At 39.3% G+C, this 19,559-nt stretch overlaps 1 non-coding gene across 1 annotated transcript; it reads right to left on the bottom strand.

The window, feature by feature from the left end:
- Window positions 1-15,571: 15,571 nt before the first annotated feature.
- On the bottom strand, window positions 15,572-15,762 carry LOC150097749 (U2 spliceosomal RNA). Its single transcript, XR_016549716.1, has one exon. It is a non-coding gene; the product is annotated as a U2 spliceosomal RNA (small nuclear RNA).
- Window positions 15,763-19,559: the final 3,797 nt, after the last annotated feature.

Genomic DNA, 19,559 nt, shown 5'->3' with positions numbered 1-19,559 from the left:
CTGAACGAGTCGGTGTGTCAATGCAGGGGTAGCCTCTTGTGGAAATGGGTACTTGGGAGAAGGGGGAAACAACATCAGGTAATGCTGAGCCAGTGGAGTCTAGAGGGGATAATGCTAGGTATAGAAACAGTGGCATTTTTATGCTTTATACTAATGCCAAGAGTATCTGGAATAAAGGAGAGGAATTGGTGGCACTGATAGCATCAGCCTGGCCAGAGATTATTGGGATCACTGAGACATGGTTGACAGAAGAGAATATAATAACAGGAATAGAAGTAGCAGGGTAGCATTTTTCGGCAGGATAGGAAGGGAAAGTGTGGTAGTGGAGTACTGCTTATGATAAGTGACGACTTATGTCCTGTAAGAGTGGAGGCTTTGAAAGGCAGTGGTACTAATGATTTTGAAAGCATATGGTGTGAGGTAGAGGTGGGCAAGACAGAATATTTAGTGGGGTGTTGCTACAAACCAAGGAGCACAGAGAGTGGGAACCAAGAGATGTTTAGACAGTTGAGCTTGGCAAGTGCAAGAAGAATGATTATTGGAGATTGTAACTACAGCAATATAAATTGGGGAGAGGAAGAGAAGAGCAGATGTCATCTCAGTTATTATCAGAGCAGTTGATAATAACTGAGATATCTCTCAGTTATTATCAACTGCTCTGATAATAACTGAGATGACATCTGCCACTAGTAACTGCCACAATTGCAGTTACTAGTGGCAGATGTCACTGCAATTGTGGAATTATAAGGCAGGTGATTATAATAGTCTTAGATATCAACTTGGGGAAGTTTCATGGAGGGAGGAACTGGAAGACTGGGATATCATTAGTGCTTGGGAAATTGTGAAAGAATATTTGTTAGCAGCAATAGTAAGCTGTATTCCACAAGTGAAGAAGAGAACACAATTTGGTGTAAAGTGGATGACAAACAATATTAAACAGGAACTGCACGTGAAAAAGAGGCTGTGGAAGAGATATAAGGAGACAGGTGAAGAGCAGATGCATGAAGAATACAAGACACAGGCCAGGAGAGTGACTAGTATGGTAAGGAAGGCAGAACTGGAATATGAGAAGAAATTGGCCCTAAGATCCAAAGAAAATCCTAGAGATTTTTTTAGTTATGTGGCCAGTAGGAGAAGATATGATTGTGGAAGAATGACATTGTGGGATAGAAATGGGAATAGTGACTGATGAGAGGACATAGTGGAATTTTAACACTCCAATAAAGTGTTAAAATGAACACTTTATTGGAGTATTTCATCCTGTAGGAGTAAATTTCAATACTAGAGGGACAGAGCAGGTTTGAGGTGTGTTCCAAATACTGAGTACTCTGGATGTCAGTAAAGCTGTGGGACTGGATGGTATTTCACCACGAGTTTTGAGTGAGGTGTTACACCTGTTGCACAAAATGAAGACCATTAATTCGGTTGTGCTGGATTGCCAACCACATTGGAATTAAGGGAAATGAGACTGCAGCTGCTAGATCAGCTCATACTTTTTCTACATACTGTTTGACAGTACCATGTGCTAGGGAACTGACAGTACCTTTGACCTGGCTTTTCAATGAAAGTCTGGCTATGGGAAAAGTGCCCAGGGTATGGAAGGAAGATAAGATAGTGCCATTGCATAAGAATGGAAGCAGACTGGAAGTGTCTAATTACAGGCCAGTTTGTGTGCCATCAGTAGTTAAGAGCTTTGAGAAATTAGTGAGGGACTGTATACAGCATTGGGCAGATGAGGGTAATGTTATCTGTGAGAGTCATGGATTTGTTAAGGGATGCTCTTGTTTTAGTAATATTATTATTATTATTATTATTATTCAGGCCTCCATGGAGTCAAAAGACTCATCGTGGGAGGTCCTTCCTAAGAACTAATGCTAGCCTTTTATAATAAAGTCACAAGAGCAGTAGATGAGGAAAAGGCATATACTGCCATTTTTTTTGGATTTAGCGAAGGCATTCGACAGGGTGCCACATGATAAGCTGATATTTACGTTGCAGCACATGGGTTTGGATGTCAGGTTGGTCAACTGGATTCAGGATTGGCTGTCCGATAGGTATCAGAGAGTTGTGTATGGTGGGGCAGTTTCAAGGAGGCAGAAGGTTAAAAGTGGGGTCCCACAGGGCTCAGTACTGGGACCTATATTGTTTAACCGTTATATCAATGACATTGTCAGTGGATTGCTGGGGGATATTCAGTTGTTTGTGGATGATGTGAAGCTGGGAAGGGTTATTAGTAATAGTGCAGCTGTCATAACCCTGCAAGAAGATTTCAATAAGCTAGAGAGATGGGCAAATGAATGATGGTTCAGTTTAATGCAGCAAAATGTAAGGTCTTGAGGTTTGGAACACATCAATGGGACACTTCATACTCTATTGGAGGAGTTGTAGGGGAGACAAGAGATCTGGGGTTGATGATTGATAGAAACCTGAAATTCAGGGGACATATTGCGAAGGTGGTGACGGTGACTCAGAGGATTGCTACAATACTGAGAAGGACACTGACCTGCAGAGATAAAAGAGTTTTCATTCCATTGTATAAGACCCTGATCAGACTACACTTAGACTATTGTTCTCAGATTTGGTCCCCAGGATATGAAGGGGATAAATTAACTGTGGAAAGGGTACAGAGGCAGATAACAAAGATGGTTTCAGGATTGTTCAATGTTAGTTATGAGGATTGGCTGAGGGAATGTGGACTGCAGAGTTTGGTAGATAGAAGAAGGAGAAGTGATATGATCGAGACTTTTAAACTGTTGAGAGGTGGTTACAGGGTTGACACTGGGAAGTTCTTTCGCTTGGTTGAACAGTGGGAAGGAGTAATGACAATGGGCCATCCCTGGACGTTACAAAAGGAAGCTGTGTGCAAGAGGGTGAGGGGTGGTTTCTTTGCATGGTGGGTGGTTGAACCATGGAATGCATTGCCTGATAGAGTGGTGAGAGTGAGAACAGTCAATGAGTTTAAGGAGTGGTATGATAGACTTTGTGTTTCCTAGGAGGGACCTCCTGCGATGAGTCTTTTGACTCCATAGAGGCCTGAATAATAATAATAACTTCAGCAAGCAATGGTTCCTATCTCTCTTTCTATATATATATATATGGGATCATACTAATGGATTCAGGTTTTCAACAGAAAAAAAGTGTCTGTGTACATTTCTGTTGAAAATGCACTCTTCACTCTGATCCGAATGGGAAACCTGTTATTCCAATAGCAACAGAAACCAAGCTTGTGGGACTCATCTTTGGCAGAAAACTTACATTCCTTATACACATTCATTCAACTAAGAGAAAAGTACAAGAGAGCATCAAATCTCCTTTGCACTCTATCCTTTACTGAATGGGGTGCAGATCGATCTTCACTGCTTCGTCTTTATCATGCATTTTTGCATTAAAAGCTGGATTGTGTGTCTGAAGTCTATGGTTCTGCAAAGCAGAATAACCTGCAATGGTTGGATCCCATTCATCATCAGGGTATATGGATAGCTACTGATGCCTTTTGCATATCAGCCACTCAAAGTCTTTATGTTGAAGCAAATGAACCAGCTCTATCACTTAGATGGAAACAGCTGAGTTATGCCCTAAAAATAGTATTTTCCAGATCATCCTATGTGGACTAGTCTCTTTTCTCCGCATTGGGAAGCTCAATATTACATACATCAAACTGCTATATGTTATTTTCGTATGTGTGTTAAAGAGACAATGCAAGATGTTGATATGAATGTTGACAACGTTGCCTGCACCAAGTATCCCTCCATTGCAGGTTCTCACTCCATCCGGCAACCTTTCATTTTGTCAACTACAGTAGTCTCATACTTCATTATCTGTCTACCTGCAATTGTTTAATGTACATAGAGCAGTCCACTCTGATTTCTTGCCAATCTGTACTGACGGTTCAAGAATTGACACCTCTGTTGGCTGTGCTACTGTGTTTCCTGACATTACTATCTCCACCTGATTACAGCAGAGTTACATGCCATTCAGCTTGCACTTGTGCATATAAAAGAAAACTGTATTTTATACACTCATTGAGTTCTTTATAGGCCATCTCCTTTCCTGTGTATAATGCATATTCTGTGCTGTGTGAGGTGTTACACCTGTTGCACAAAATGAAGAACATTAATTTGGTTGTGCTGGATTCCCAACCACATTGGAATTAAGGGAAATGAGACTGCAGCTGCTAGATCAGCTCATACTTTTTCTACATACTGTTTGACAGTATCATATAGACTACAATCATATGATCAAAGCTAATTGCCCGGTGGCAGTCATCATGGTAGGAAGCACTGCAAACAAATTACATGATATTAAGCCTGAAATTAAGCACTGGCAGTCTAGTCAACATAGAAAGAGAAGAGAGGAAGTTGTTCTTGCTAGGCTCTGCATAGGCCACACATTCTTATTTACTAAGGGCTGATGGCCTGCCTATGTGTAAAAAATGCAACATGTATCTCACCATTTGTCATATTCTGGTAGAGTTCCAGCACTTCACACAAGAGAGGAATGAAATTTTTACCTATCTAGATGAGCCATATACGATAATGGCATGATGTTTTTAAACTTTTTACAAAAAATTAATTTATACAAGCACATTTAATTATAATTTTTTTATACGTAAATACTGCATTTCTTCATTTAATTTTTGTACATACATATTATTTATTAATTTATCTCTATTTATAAATATCTTGTGTACTGCTACCCTCACTATGACACAGTATGACCTTTGTTGTCCTTGCACCAATAAACCATGAACCAATTCAAATAATATTCATAACCATGACCTAAATACTGATGTCCTCACCATTCTCAAATGGGGTGAAGACAACTCAGTGAATTTCAATGCTCTTTTTTATTATTATTATTCAGGCCTCCATGGAGTCAAAAGACTCATTGTGGGAGGTCCTTCCTAAGAAACACAAAGTCTATCAAGACTCATCGAGGGGAGTCTTGCTTGAGATTTTATGCTCTTAAAACTTCTTTTCTTCAAACTGGATCAGTGAGCTGCTAGACAGGTCTCCTCTATTACATTCTATTTTCAGCTTTTCTTATCCATTTCAGCAATCCTAACAATTTCTTATTCCTATCTTATTAACTGTAAGAAACATCCTACCTCACTCCCACTTAATTTTGATAATGTTCCAATATCCTTTCAAGATAAGTTTTTTCGTATCTTGAAAGGATAAGAAAACTTATCTTGAAACATACATCAATACTCTCCCCCATCTTCTAAAAAAATTGGTTATTTTTCATTCAAAACATTATTACTTTTCTACTTCTCAACTCCTAACACTTGAGGTGTCTCAGATCCAATCTACCTTGGAATACTGCTCTCAGCTTTGGGATAGTGCATCCAAAACATTCCTAAGAATTCTTAATGATATATAGAAGAAGGCAATCTGCTTAACAGATGACCCCCCCCCTCTCTCTCTCTCCAATCACTTTCCCATAGATGGAGTGTCACTCACAAAGTTGTAAGATTGGTCAGTGACAAGGTCATTTATGTACAACAGAAAGAACAGAGCCTTAGGATGCATTAGCATCAGTGGAGAATCTAAGGAGATGAAGCTGTCTACAGAGACAAGGAAGGAAGCTGGTAAACCATTTGCTAAAAATGAAAGGCAGATCATGATATGATAGTTTGCTGAGCAGGTCTCTTTGCAAGACCTAATCAAAAGAGCAACCATATGAGTTTCTCCAGACCTTTATGTAGTTTGTGTGCAAAGGTGAGTGATGATGGCTATAAGATTGACTGTGGATCAGGAGTGGAAGTATCTATATTGCTGTTCAGTAATTAGCTGATAGCTCTCCAGGTGTTGCAAAAATTGTCTGTTGATAACCTTCTCCATGATTTTTGAGACAACATATATAATAGTATGATGACTCACTTTTATCACCTTTTTTCTTATGAATGGTTATACCTCATTGGGATTGTTTCTATGCTGCACATTAGAAGCAAAACAAGTAGAAAGAATACAAAAGATGATATACTGTTAATTCTGCAACACACATTTTTAGCAAAATAGGAGGGATACTATCAGGACCAGATGATTTGTTGCTATTCAGGATTCTTCTGATTTTTTTCTGACAAAAGACTAGTAGAGGAAGCTGTTCTTAGTACTGTAATGGTTATGTATACAGGAGTTGAAGAATGATGCAAATAGGTCTGCCTTATCTTTAGATGATTATTATACCATCAGAATGAGTGAGAGCTAGGATCACAGAAGAGTATAAGTTGTACCCAGTAGTGCTGACAGGAAAAAAGAATGCTCACTACTGTTTGAATAGGAGGCAAATTTTCTGTATTTGGGCCTTTCAAACTGATTTGGATTTTATTGTATTTATTTATTTACTATTATTATTTTTTTTGCAGGAGTTTTGAGATACAGAGCAAAGCTGGAGTTATGGTATTGAGCTACATTTGATATTATTATTATTGTTTTATTATTAACATCTAACCTTCATGGAGTCAGAGACTCATTGTGGGAGGAACGCACTATTGCACACAATGCTCATCCAATCGTGCCTTAAAATGATTCAATGTGTCTACATTCACAACACACTCAGGCAATGCATTCCGCTCATCAACCACTTTTCATGCAAAACACCTTCCTCACACGTCTGCTCACATCCTCTTTATACAGTTCATATGTCCACTAGAGAGCTACACGATGTGTAGTGTTTGCAGAGAGCTCCCGAAAAGATAAGTATTATTTTGAGAATAAATTGGCAGTATTGATTTAATCTTGACGTGGTATTGTTTGTTTTTGGTAGCTTGGTGTGTCTGTGTGATTTTTGGTGTGATTTCCGCTTTAATTAAACTAGTAGTTTAAAGATACGATTGATAGCACATGGCGTCAATGCGATGAAAAATAATGGCGACCAAGACTTCGCCGTCTTTGTTCAAAAACTTTAATGTAAGGGAATTCGTCCAGTGTGACATGTGTGGTATGTATGCATTCCAGAAAGAGGCTGGAGTTTGGATAGATAATGATAGTAGTGGGAGACTGTGCTGAAAGTGTAAGGAAAGTGAGGAATTCAAGTGTGGGTCAGGTCATGAGATAGTTGTTCTAGAAGAAAGCCAGAATGAGAGAGAAAATAGTAGTTTTACAGTAAATTGTGATGTTGTACAAGATAGCAATGAGAGCGGTGATGAAAGAGAGAGAGAGTGGAAGTAATTATACAGAGAGAGAAAATGGTTTGAATGATAAAAAAAAAATGAGAATTTAGCTGTAATGAGTGAGATCGCACAGTTACGCGGAGTAATACATAGGGCGAAGCAGCAGTTGGAGAGACTGCAAAACTCTTTCCCGAGTGCCTTGGCAAATGGAAATAAGCAAGCGTACAAAAAGAATAATAAGCATATGAGGAGGGTTTCAGAAATGAAGGAAAGAGTGTTGTACAGTGACTCATTAGTAAGAGGTGTGATAGATGAGAATTTGACTAAATCGTACTTACCAGGTGCGAAAATTAAGGATGTAAGTGAGAGTATTAATGCGCAGAAGCAGAGGGTGAAAGAAATGACAGTTGTAGGAGGAACAAATGATTTGAAAGGAGATAAATTTGTTATGAGAGAGGACGTGAAGGAATTATTAGAGGTAGCGAAAGAAAAGAGTGAGAGAGTTAGGATAGTGAGTCTGTTGCTGCGGTATGACAGAGAAGAGTTTAGAAGGAGGGCCATAATCGCCAATGACTTTATGCACAGGTTATGCAGACAGTGTGGTGTGGAGTTTGTGGATATGTGGAGTGAGTTTGATGGGTGAAAGGATTTGTACAATATGGATGGCTTACATTTGAAGATTTGGTGTGCAAAGACTGGAAAAAGTGTTGCTGAGTGAAGACAGTGGATGTGCAAAATCAGGGAAACTAGAACTATTAAGGAGGGGAGGAAGTGGATATAGAGACATCAGTGAGGCAGTTGAGTGTAAGAATGTTTATAATGTGCCCGAGCCAGTACGAAGGACAAGAAATCAGAATGGGATAGTTAGTATAATGCATCAAGATAGGGGTGGGACAAACGGGTCTCTACATTTCGTGTATACTAATGCAAGGAGTATTAGGAACAAGAAGGAAGAGTTTTTGGCCTTGGTTGGCTTTTCCTGGCTACAGGTATTGGCATTAGTGAAACATGGCTGCCAGAAGATGATATAGTTAGTGGGATAGAATGTGTAGGGTAGTGTGTTCAGGAGGGACAGAGAGAGACTAAAATGGGGAGAGGAGTGTTATTGATGATAGCTAATGAACTGCAACCAAGGAGAATAGAAGTTGTATTGCAGGATAGTGAAAGGAGCTCATTTGAGGCTATTTGGTGTGAGATTGAGACTAATGGAACAAAATATACAGTTGGGTGCTGCTATAGACCAGGTGATGGAATAGATAGTGTGCATAGATATAGTATGCATAAGCAAATTGATGAAATGAGTGGAAGAAGGGTAATTATTATGGGGGATTTCAACTATCGTAACATTGATTGAAGGAGGAGAGGACACATGTGAAGAAGGAACTGGATTTTATTCAGTTACTGAGGGATAACTATCTGAGATAGCATGTAATGGAAAATACTAGGGGTTTGAGGGTGCTTGACCTAGTAATAGCATCTGAGAATTTGACTGTAATGAATATGACCATGTTGCCACCTATTACTGAGAGTAATCATAGGGTCTTGACCTTCCAGGTCAAGACCCTAAGACCCTATGAAGGTCAAGAAGGTGGCTAAATGTGTGAAATTTTCGATTAAGACAGGGTACATGTGGAATTACCGTGCTGGCAAGTATGACAAGCTTAGTAGATTGCTTGGTTCAGTGCCATGGCATGTAAAACTGCAAGGGCTGGATGTTGATAGGGCATGGGAAGTGGTCAAGGAACATTTGCAGGAGGTTATGGCGGACTGTATACCCAGAGTCCGAATAGTAAATCAAATGGATGAATAACACCATTAAACTTGAGTTGCAAAAAAAAGAAACAACTGTGGAAGGAATTTAAGGAGAAAGGTGACCTGCAGGCACATGAACGGTATAAAGCATAGGCCAGAAGGGTAGTGAGTGTGGTGAGAAAAGCAAAAACAGATTACAAAAGGAAATTAGTCATGCAAGCTAAAGAGAATCCCAAACATCTTTCAATATGCTGCTAGTAAAAGAAAAACTACACAGCACAATGATTTTAAGGAACGCCGATAGTAGGGAGGTCACTGAATCAGTCGATGCAGTGGAATTACTGAGTGAGCACTTTGCAAGAGTATATCATCCAGGTATTGATATTGCAGGAATGAAGGAACCAACAGCTTATATGGGAATTGTGGTGAATGAAGTGGAGGTGAATAGTCTATTGCAGAACCTTAATGTGAATACATCTGTGGGATTGGATGGTATATCAGCACGGGTCCAACGTGAAGCAGCTAAACAATTGTCAGTGCCCTTGACCTTATTGTTTAATCTGAGTCTCGGGTCTGGTTTAGTCCAGAAGGGGTGGAAGGAAGGAAAAATAGTTCCACTGCATAAAGGAGGATCCAGGATAACTGTTGCAAATTACCGACCAATCAGCATAACAGGAATCATTATCAAGGTCTTAGAGAAAATAGTCAAGAGGAAAATACAAGATTGGATAGAAGAAAATGGGATACTGTATCGGGGACAGCATGGTTTTGTGAAGGGTAGGTCATGCCTCAGTAACTTGCTCACGTAATATAACACAGTGATGGCTGAACTGGATAAGGATAATGGGTTTACAGTGATACTGCTGGACCTGGCTAAGGTATCTGACAGGATAGCACATGGAAGTTTAATCCGTAAACTGCAACATATGGGAATGGATATAGGGTTGGTGAGATGGATAGGAGGGTGGTTGATGGAGAGATATACCAGAGAGTAGTTTACTCAGGAGTAGAGTTGAAAAGATGGCCTGTGACTAGTGGTGTGCCGCAGGGTTATGTTCTTGGACCACTGCTGTTTAATTTGTTCATTAACGATATAGGGAAGGATCTTAGAGGAACGGTTCATTTGTTCACTGATGATGCTAAGTTGGGTAGGGCAATAGTGAATGCAGAAGATGTCAAAATTATGCAGGATGATTTGGATAGATTGGAAGTATGGGCTAAGAAGAATGGATGTCAATTTAATGTAAGGTTATGCATTTTGGAGTGAAAAGATTAGTAGCAGTATATCACATTGGTGGAAATGTACTCCAGGAGATTGATGAGGCCAGGGACTTGGTAGCATTGGTTTATAGGGAGTTGAAGTTTAGGGGGCAGATCGCAAAAGTGGCTAAATAAGCTCATCAAATCACTTAGATGCTGAAGAATACTTTGACGAGCAGAGACAAGCAGGTTATTGTTCCTCTGTATCGAGACTTGATAAGATTCTTGATTACTGTGCCCAGATCTGGTCATCTAGTTTTCTTCTTGATGGGGAGGAGGTTGAGAGGATCCAGAGGCAATTTACCAAGATGATAGCAGGTCTATGGAATGAACCTTATGTAAACAGGTTGAAGATTTGTGGGCTGTAGAAATTGGTTGATAGGTAGAAAAGGGGAGATAGGATTGAGACATTAAAATTGCTGAAGGGTTTCTATAGGATTAATTCAGAGGATACTTTTGAGACCAGAACTGGTGGTGGGAGGACTAGGGGACATCAATGGAAGCTGGGCAAGAGTGGTTAGTAAGGGTGTTAGAGCTGGAATTTTTACTTTTACAGTGGTGAATGAGTGAATAAGCTGCCAGAGTCTGTTGTGGGTGCTATGACAGTGAATGAGTTCAAGGCAAAGTATGATAGACACTGTGTGAATGTTGAATAGTTGTGATGGACATGTTGTTTAGGGGCTCCCTCGATGAGTCTAAGGACTCCTTGGATTCGCCCGTAATAATAATAATAGTTTCCAGCAATGGCCTCTTGTTCTCCCTCCCCCCACCCTTCTCTCATTCTATGAAAAATCTCTTCCATGTCTACCTGATAACAACCCATGACTAGCTTATATGTCTCAATCATATCCCCCCCCTTCACGAGGCTCTGCAATTTACATTCTCTCAATCTGTCCTCATACTCCACATTCCAAAGACCACTGACATCCTTTGTGAATCGTCTTTGTACCCTTTCCAACATATCCTCATCACCATGGAAACCCTGCGATCAGATCTGTGTACAATAATCTATATGAGGACGTATGCAATGGCATCGTAACCTCTTTATTTCTGCATGTCAGGGTCCTCCACATCATTGCCATTATCTGATGCATCCCATTGTTGCTTACCAAATTTCAAAACCTTACACTTTGCAACAGTGAACTGATAGTTCCACTTACCTGCCCATCCATGCAATCTATTCAAGTCCAACTGTAAGGCCATAACATCTGCTTGACACTGCATTTCTCTCCCCAATTCTGCATCGTCAGCAAACAGCTGCATATCACTAATTAAACCCATCCCAATATCATTGATATTCAAATTGAACAACAATGGTTCTCCTGTGGTACACCACTAGTGACTTTCCTCTTACAGGATACCATACCCATATACAATTTTCTGATACCTATCTGACAGCCAGTCACTGATCCAACTCAGAAGTCTGTTATTCAATTTCATCTGTTTCAATTTATTTAATAGTTTGTCATGTGGGAGCCTATCAAAAGCTTTTTCAAAATCCAAGCACACCACTGTATATGCATCTTCCTGTCTAAGGTATTTATTATTGCCATTATCTGAATATCCATCCATCAATGGCAAGCACACCACTGTATATGCATCTTCCTGTCTAAGGTATTTTTTATTGCCACTATCTGAATATCCATCCATCAATGGCTTTAACAAGCACTAATGTGCCCATAGCCTTCCAAGTATCCTTGGACTTCCCAACCGTAATACAAGGATAAGGCGGTTACCCTTATACTTCTAAGTATTCTTGTCTGTAAATAGCGTGTGTTCTAATGGCCAGAGTGCCTATTCTGAGGGATGAAAAACCAGAGTTTCTGGGTGAAAAACCTCTCTACCTTCGTATGAGACCGGCTAACTCACCTTTAGTCGAAAGAGACCAGATAAAGGTTCCTCGCATCATGGACGGGAATCGCCCAGGTCTTTCCAACCAAAGGGCTTTATTTATACCGACTGAGCTACGGAGGCTAATTATCTGAATATGCTGAATTTTTTTCTTGAACTGCCTTGGTGGGAAACTTTTGGAGGAAGTTGAAGAGACCTTGCAGTGGTGGTGATGGACATGGATCTGAAGTTCAGAGGTCACATTGCACAAGTTGTGAAGACATCACATCAAATTATGGCAATGATGCAGAGGACCTTAACTTGCAGAAGTAAAGAGGTTCTGGTTCCATTGTATAAGGTCTTGATCAGGCCTCATATAGATTGTTGTGCTATTATTGAGGAAATATTGGAAAGGGTCCAGAGAAGACTGACTAAAGGTGGTAACTAGTGTCTTTGGGATGTGGGATACGAGGACACATTAAGGGAATGCAGTTTGCAAAGCCTTATGGATAGGAGGAAGAGAGAGGATGCGATTGAGACATTTAAGTTAGTAAAGAGTTGTTGCTTCATTAATATGGAAGAAATTTTTAAGGAGGAGGATGTAAACAGGGGCATGAGAAGCAGGTTCTTTGGATGGAGAGTGGAATGTGTTGCTTGATATTGTGGTGAATGCAGATACATTCAATGAGTTTAAAGCATGGTTTGATGGGCTTTGTGTGTATGTCTTCCACGATGACTTTTGATTCCATGGAGGTCTGGTATTAAATAATAATAGCAAGTAAATGGGTGTCATTCCCATTTATGTTCAGAAGCTAAGCAGACAGCTATCTGTTTTTACTAAGTGAGTAAGCATACATAGCTAAATACAATTTCATATGGGTATTAAAAAAAGCAAGGAGATAATAACTAAACCATGGATCTGGAAAATGGGCATTTTAAAAAAATCAGAGCCTAGTGGTTCATTTTCTGGTGTATCTGGTACATTTTCATGATGGAGAGGTATAGTACACCTACAGATACAAGACCCTTCGACACTTCTGCACATGTCAACAGAAGGAGAATCCATTCTGATAATAAGGTAATCAATCCATATTATGGGATGAGTTGTTTATTATTAATGTTTATTATTATTACACGAGTTGTTTATTATTCCCTTTTATGATCATTGTAGTTTTTAAAGTGATAACTATTTTGCTTGTATAACAGTTGGAAAATTTTACCTATAAAGCACATGATTTTGCATGCTGGAGACCAATTCATACATCCTCCATTTCTTTCTCCCCTTCAGCATGAATTGACTATTCTTGCCAAGTCATCAAGCAAAGCTCTCAAAATTGTAGGTGTACTATAGGCATTATTTATTATTATTATTATTATTATTTTACTATTTTTTACTTTTATTACTTTATTATTACTTCTCTTTTATGATCATTGTAGTTTTTAAAGTGGTAACTATTTTGCTTGTATAACAGTTGGAAAATTTTACCTATAAAGCACATGATTTTGTGTGCTGGTGACCAATTCGTATGTCCTTAATTTCTTTCTACCCTTCAGCATGAATCAACTCTTCTAGGCAAGTCACCAAGCGAAGCTCTCAAAATTGTGGGTGTACTATAGGATCTACCACCAGACATTATGATTATGCAAAACATTATATTGTAATATTTCAAAACTGGTTTCTGATCATGATTTTCTTTTTGCAAATAGTGTTATTTATGAGAACTCCTGATATTTCTCCTCTAGGATACTAATTCATCAATCCTCAGATCTTGGTCTTCCCTGAAGTCATTTCCCCTGTCATCTTGGCATTAAATTCCTAATTTGTTAACCTTTCCCATTCTGTTTAATTGTCCATATCATCTTAGATTATCTCTACTCACACATAATACTAACAATATCAAGTTCCTTCTTGATATCTTCATTTTTAATGATTCTGCCATTGATTTCTAATTCATTTCTCACATTAATAAGTTGGAAGGTTTGAACACTGTTTTGTATACTACTGTCTTGGTCTTTTGACTGATTTCTCTCATTCCATATTTATTCAATTGCCCTCACCATATCACTATTACTTATTCTGTTATTTATTTCCATATTTTGCCACCAAGAAGGTTATGTGGAATATATTGTAAATTGGCTGTCTGATAGATGTTAAGATAGTTGTATCTACTGGACCTTTACTGTTTTAGCTTTTATGTCAACGATATTGCCACTGGATATCACCTTCGATTTCAATCGAAAGTGAGTTAGCCGATCTCATACGGAGGTAGCAGGGTTTTTTCTTCCGGAAACTCGGGTTTTTCATCCCGCATACAGACAAATCGGCCCTTAAGAACACACGCAATTTACAGACAAAAAATACTAGTTGTGGTAGTGGTGAAGGTGGGCGGTAGATGGCGTTGATGGAGATGATTCGTAGTGGAGGTTCGGTGCAGTGGTTGAGGCAGTTGTAGGTGTCCTCCCGCGATGAGTCTTCGGACTCCTTGGAGGTGTCACGAATAATAATAATAATAATATAGGAGATATCCAGTGACAATATTTCTCTTTCCCCTCTTCCTTCTATCCACTAGGCCAGCGCTTCCCAAAACGTGGGCCGCGGCCCTCTTGGGGACCGTAGGTTTTGTTGAGGGGGGGCCGTGAAATAATGAAAACAAATTTAAAATGTTTTAGACTAAGTAGATTTTTTTTTTATCTTAAAAGAAACGTATTTAATTTATTATTTCTTTTTTGTTATTTTTTATATTTAATGGAAAAAAAGCATACATTGGTGCGGATTCACAAATTTTGCTTCCTGCGTATTTCGGCGCTTAATGAATATTAGTAAATATATGCTTATTCATATGTTTCGTTTCAATGCAGAAATCTAAGAATTGCAGTTTCAAATATTTCGGCGCTTAACGAATATTAGTAAATATATGCTTATTCATATAAGTTTCGTTTCAAAGCAGAAATCTAAGAATTGCAGTTTCAAATATTTCACCTGATATTGACTTTTTGTGTAGCAGTACTGAAACATTGTTATTAAACTTCTTTTATTTATTTAGATTTAGACTAAGTAGATTTTTTTTTTTATCTTAAAAGAAACGTATTTAATTTTTATTATTTCTTTTTTGATATTTTTTATATTTTAATGGGAAAAAATCACAAATTGTTGCGGGTTCACAATTTTTGCTTCCTGCGTATTTCGGCGCTTAATGAATATTAGTAAATATATGCTTATTCATATGTTTCGTTTTAATGCAGAAATCTAAGAATTGCAGTTTCAAATATTTCGGCGCTTAATGAATATTAGTAAATATATGCTTATTCATATAAGTTTCGTTTCAAAGCAGAAATCTAAGAATTGCAGTTTCAAATATTTCACCTGATATTGACTTTTTGTGTAGCAGTACTGAAACATTGTTATTAAACTTCTTTTATTTATTTAGATATTTATTTAGATTTAGAGGCGTTTGGAAATCGCTGCTGCTGAAACAGTACCTCGGAATGCCGTCTGATACACTAGCCATTCGGCCCAAAACGCCGAATATAAAAATATAAATATAAATATAAATATATAAATATATATAAATAATATAAATAAATATAAATTTAAAATCCATTTACTTTTGTTTTCAAATGGGGCTCAACCAAGCATAAGTGCAAAGCTTGGTAAACCGTGACAAAGTAGAGCAAGCTCTTTAACTCTGCCCAAGTTCCAAAAATCAGTTTAATACCTAGGCTCCAAATAGGAGCCCGTCAGTTATTAAACTGACGAGAACAGAGACTATATACACTTTATCTAAGCCAAACGGCCGAGAAGCGATAACGAAACCATTGACCATTGACGTTACTGACAGGATGGGTGAAGCACAAGTGCTTTTCATATTCCCCTTTATCTGTAATGAGAGTTATTTGGGAATGGGAGATTTGTGAGCAATTAAGCTCGCCCTCTGAGGGCAGTAGTGTTAGCTATGATCAGTTGAGAGAAGAATAGCCTTCGGTCTTTTGTGTTTGTAGTAATCAGTCTCATTGTAATTGACAGCTTGCACGATTAGTGGGTTTGAATGTGAACTTGACTTCACGAAGAATTTTTCTGCAAGATCACGAAGAAGGGAGGAGATGTATGGAATGCCGGTTTCTCGGTGAATCTGTGAATTTCTGACGAACCACGGTGCATCCAGGATCATCCTAAGGCATTTATTTTGGATTCTCTGCAATTTTGAAATGTTTGATCTTGAAGTGTGACTCCATGCTGGTGAGGCGTAGGTGATGACTGGACGTATTACCATCCGGTAAAGAAGCAATTTATTATGTAGGTTCAATTTGCTCTTGCGGTTGATCAATGGGTAGAGCTGAGCTATGACTTTGGAAGATTTGGAACAAACGAGATTGATGTGTTTGTTGAAAAGGAGTTTCTTATCCATCAATACTCCAAGATATTTGGTCTCTGAATGCCATGGGATCTTTTGACCAGAGAGCAGGATGTCTTCTTTGTTGCAGATCTTTCTTCTTGAAAACATCATGGCTGAGCTTTTGAGGGGGTTTACTTGAATTCTCCAGTTGGTGAACCAGTTTGCTAGCTCATTGATACTTCCTTGGAGTCTAGTGATTGCTAGGTGAGGGCTGAGCGATCTGGCCAGAATAGCGGTATCGTCGGCATAAAGAGCCGTAGTAGTTTTTGGGTTGAGAGGAACATCTGCCATGTAAGTTGTGAAAAGTATTGGGGCCAGAAGAGAACCTTGAGGTACTCCCGCCTGGATTCTGCGCCTTGAAGAAACAATTCCGTTGAGTTTTACTTGCATGTATCTTTCATTGATATATGAATATATGAGTTTCACTAGTTTAATTGGGATATTGTTTTCAATTAGTTTGAAGATAAGGCCTTGATGCCAGACCTTATCAAAAGCCTTGGCAACATCCAAAAATACAGCAGCAGTATGAAGGTGCCAGTTAAAACCATGAGTGATATGTTCTGTTAGTCGGTGAATTTGTTGCACCGTGTTGTGAGCTTTGCGAAACCCAAATTGTTCATTTGGGATTATTTTCTGTTGGTCCACTGCTGTTTGCAGTCTTGATAGGATGATCTTTTCTGTCACTTTGCCAAGACAGGAAAGAAGACTGATGGGCCTGTAGCTTTGGGGAAGTTGTGGGTTATTACCAGGTTTTTTCAGAGGTATAATGTCCGCGACTTTCCAATCAGAGGGAAAGTATTGGAATCTTAAGATGGAATTGGTAATATTAACTAGATGAATTATGGCTTTCCGTGGGAGTAGCTTTATTATTCTATTGGTAATGCCGTCAGGGCCGGGGGCCTTTTTATTCTTCAGATGGGAAATGATATTTATTATTTCTGTTGGAGATGTGGGGATGATGGTTTCTGAATCATCCTTAAGCTGACTTAGTGCATTTCTAACTTTACGATGGACTTTGTAAATAAGATTGATATTTAAGTTTGCATAAGATGGGCTGCATTGATTTTCCAGATTGTCAATTAGGGCTTCTGCTTTTTCTTCATCTGTGTGTGCAACTCCAAGATTGGTCTTTAAAGGGGGAAGTGGTTGTCTTTTGGTACGAAGAGATTTTACAAACTTCCACATGGAGTTATCTTCTGGGTTGATTTCTTTCAGTTTGGTTTCCCATTTGGAGTTTCTGTGGACCTGGAGGGCTTCTCGAACCTGTCTGTTCAAAGTGTTTAAGGTTGCTTTGTCCTGCGGGGCTCTGGTGTTGTGATATCGCTTTCTGGCCTTGTTTTTGGCTCTAATCAGGTCCATTATCTCTTCTGGGATCTTGGAAGCGTGGAAGACAGTGGTTTGAGTGACTGATGCTATTGCTGTGTTGATTTGCCTAGTTAAGTTGTTTACAGCTTGATCTATTTCTTCTTTTTTACGAATGACAGGGGGAGGACCGATGTGGATTGGAAGAACCTTAGAGAGCTTGTCCCATGGTATGAAAGAATGATGGGGAGAGAGTTGGTCTTGAAGTCCTAACCTGAGTAGGATGGGATTATGATCTGAGTTAAGCTCTTCTACTGTCTCCAGCTGGTATTGATATTTGATGTTTCTGAGGATAACTATGTCTAATACATCAGAACTTCCTGATGGGCTGTAGTGGGTGGGGTCAGTGGGTCCAGCTACTATTGATGAGTTGAGTAATGTGTAGTTGTATAAGGTACGTCCTTTGGTGTTGATTGACGAACTGAACCAAGCCGTATGTTTAGAGTTAAGGTCTCCAGCTATGATTATGGAATCTGTGGAGCCGAGGATGGAGTCTAAGTCTGCTGTCAATAGTGGAATACTGGGAGGATTGTACGCTGCGTAGATTTTGAGTTTGCCAGCGTTATTTGTGTGCACCTCCACACCCGTCACCTCAAGGTTTAGAGTTTGGGGGTTGGTCAGCGAGTTGTGGCTTAAATAATTTTTGATAAAGATAGCTGTTCCACCTCCACTAGAGTTAAGTCTGTCTGTCCTGTATAAAATATAACCTCTTAGTTTTGGATTGTTTGATGGTCTGAGGTGGGATTCACTGATCAGGATTATGTCTGGATTGTATCTTTTTGCAAATTCTTGCAGCTCGAGAATTTTGTTTGTTAAGCCATTGGCATTCCATGCTGTTATCATGAGAGAATTTGGTTTAAATTTTTTAAACATTATAGAGAGCTGTTAGTATGGATTGGGTTTCTAGGTAGAATCTTTTTCTGGAGGATGGTGAGGTGCTTGCTTTGCTGAATTCATGCAGCATTGTTGCAAGTGATGAGGTTAAAGCTGAAGTGAGATTAGAGCTTGTTCGCTCTTGTGATGAAGAAGTCTGGGTTCTTACCGCTTCTGCATATGATTTGGACATGGTTGATGGTCTAGTGCCTTCCTGTGATGTTGAATGTGAGGTAATATGTTCTGGAGGGCGGACTTCTTGGATGTGCATTGTGTCATTTCTTGGAGGAGCGTGGTTACTTCTTAATGATCCACGGTTTTTTGGATGGAAAAGGCAACCCTTGTAATTAGAGGGGTGTGGTCCTCTACAGTTGGCACAACAGGCAGGTGTTGACCTGGGTTTGGTGCAGGAGTTGGTTTGATGACCCTCACCGCATTTTAGGCATCTATATGCAGCTCTGCACAGTTTTTGGGCATTCCCGAACCTCTGGCATCTGTGGCACTGCCCTGCCGATGCCTTCTTCCTTAGAGGTTCGGTTGTGATTTTAAGCTTACAGATGTCCGTTAATTCATAGATGCTTTTTTGTGTATTAGAGATTTCGACCAACACCAGTGGCATTGGTGTTTTATCTGATCTCAACATTCTAGTGACTTTGGTTGGAGTCAGTCCTTGATTGATGAGGTCAGCTGTAATCTCATCAGTTGAGATGCCTTCAGCCACTCCTCTTAGAACTACCTTTAAGTTCTTCTCGCTTGCTAGCGCAAAGGTGTGGAAGGGCAGTTTGGAGTTGTCAAACAATTTGGTCATCAAGCGATAATCGGTGACAGTGGTAGGGTGGATCTTTACACCCTCTTCCGTATTTCTTGCCCAGGAAAAATTGATATTATGATCTCCTAGGGATCTTGAGACTGAGGTCCATTTGTTTTTGTCTCGAAGGATAACTGGAGGGACCTTTTCTTTTCTGTCTTGGGAG

This window comes from Typopeltis vanoorti, chromosome 17, assembly GCF_054136105.1.
Source record: "Typopeltis vanoorti isolate ZY-2024b chromosome 17, IOZ_Tvanoo_1.0, whole genome shotgun sequence".
Classification (NCBI taxonomy): Eukaryota; Metazoa; Arthropoda; class Arachnida; order Uropygi; family Thelyphonidae; genus Typopeltis; species Typopeltis vanoorti.
The sequence above is the reverse complement of the archived record's forward strand: the minus strand, read 5'-3'. Positions and strand labels throughout refer to the sequence as shown.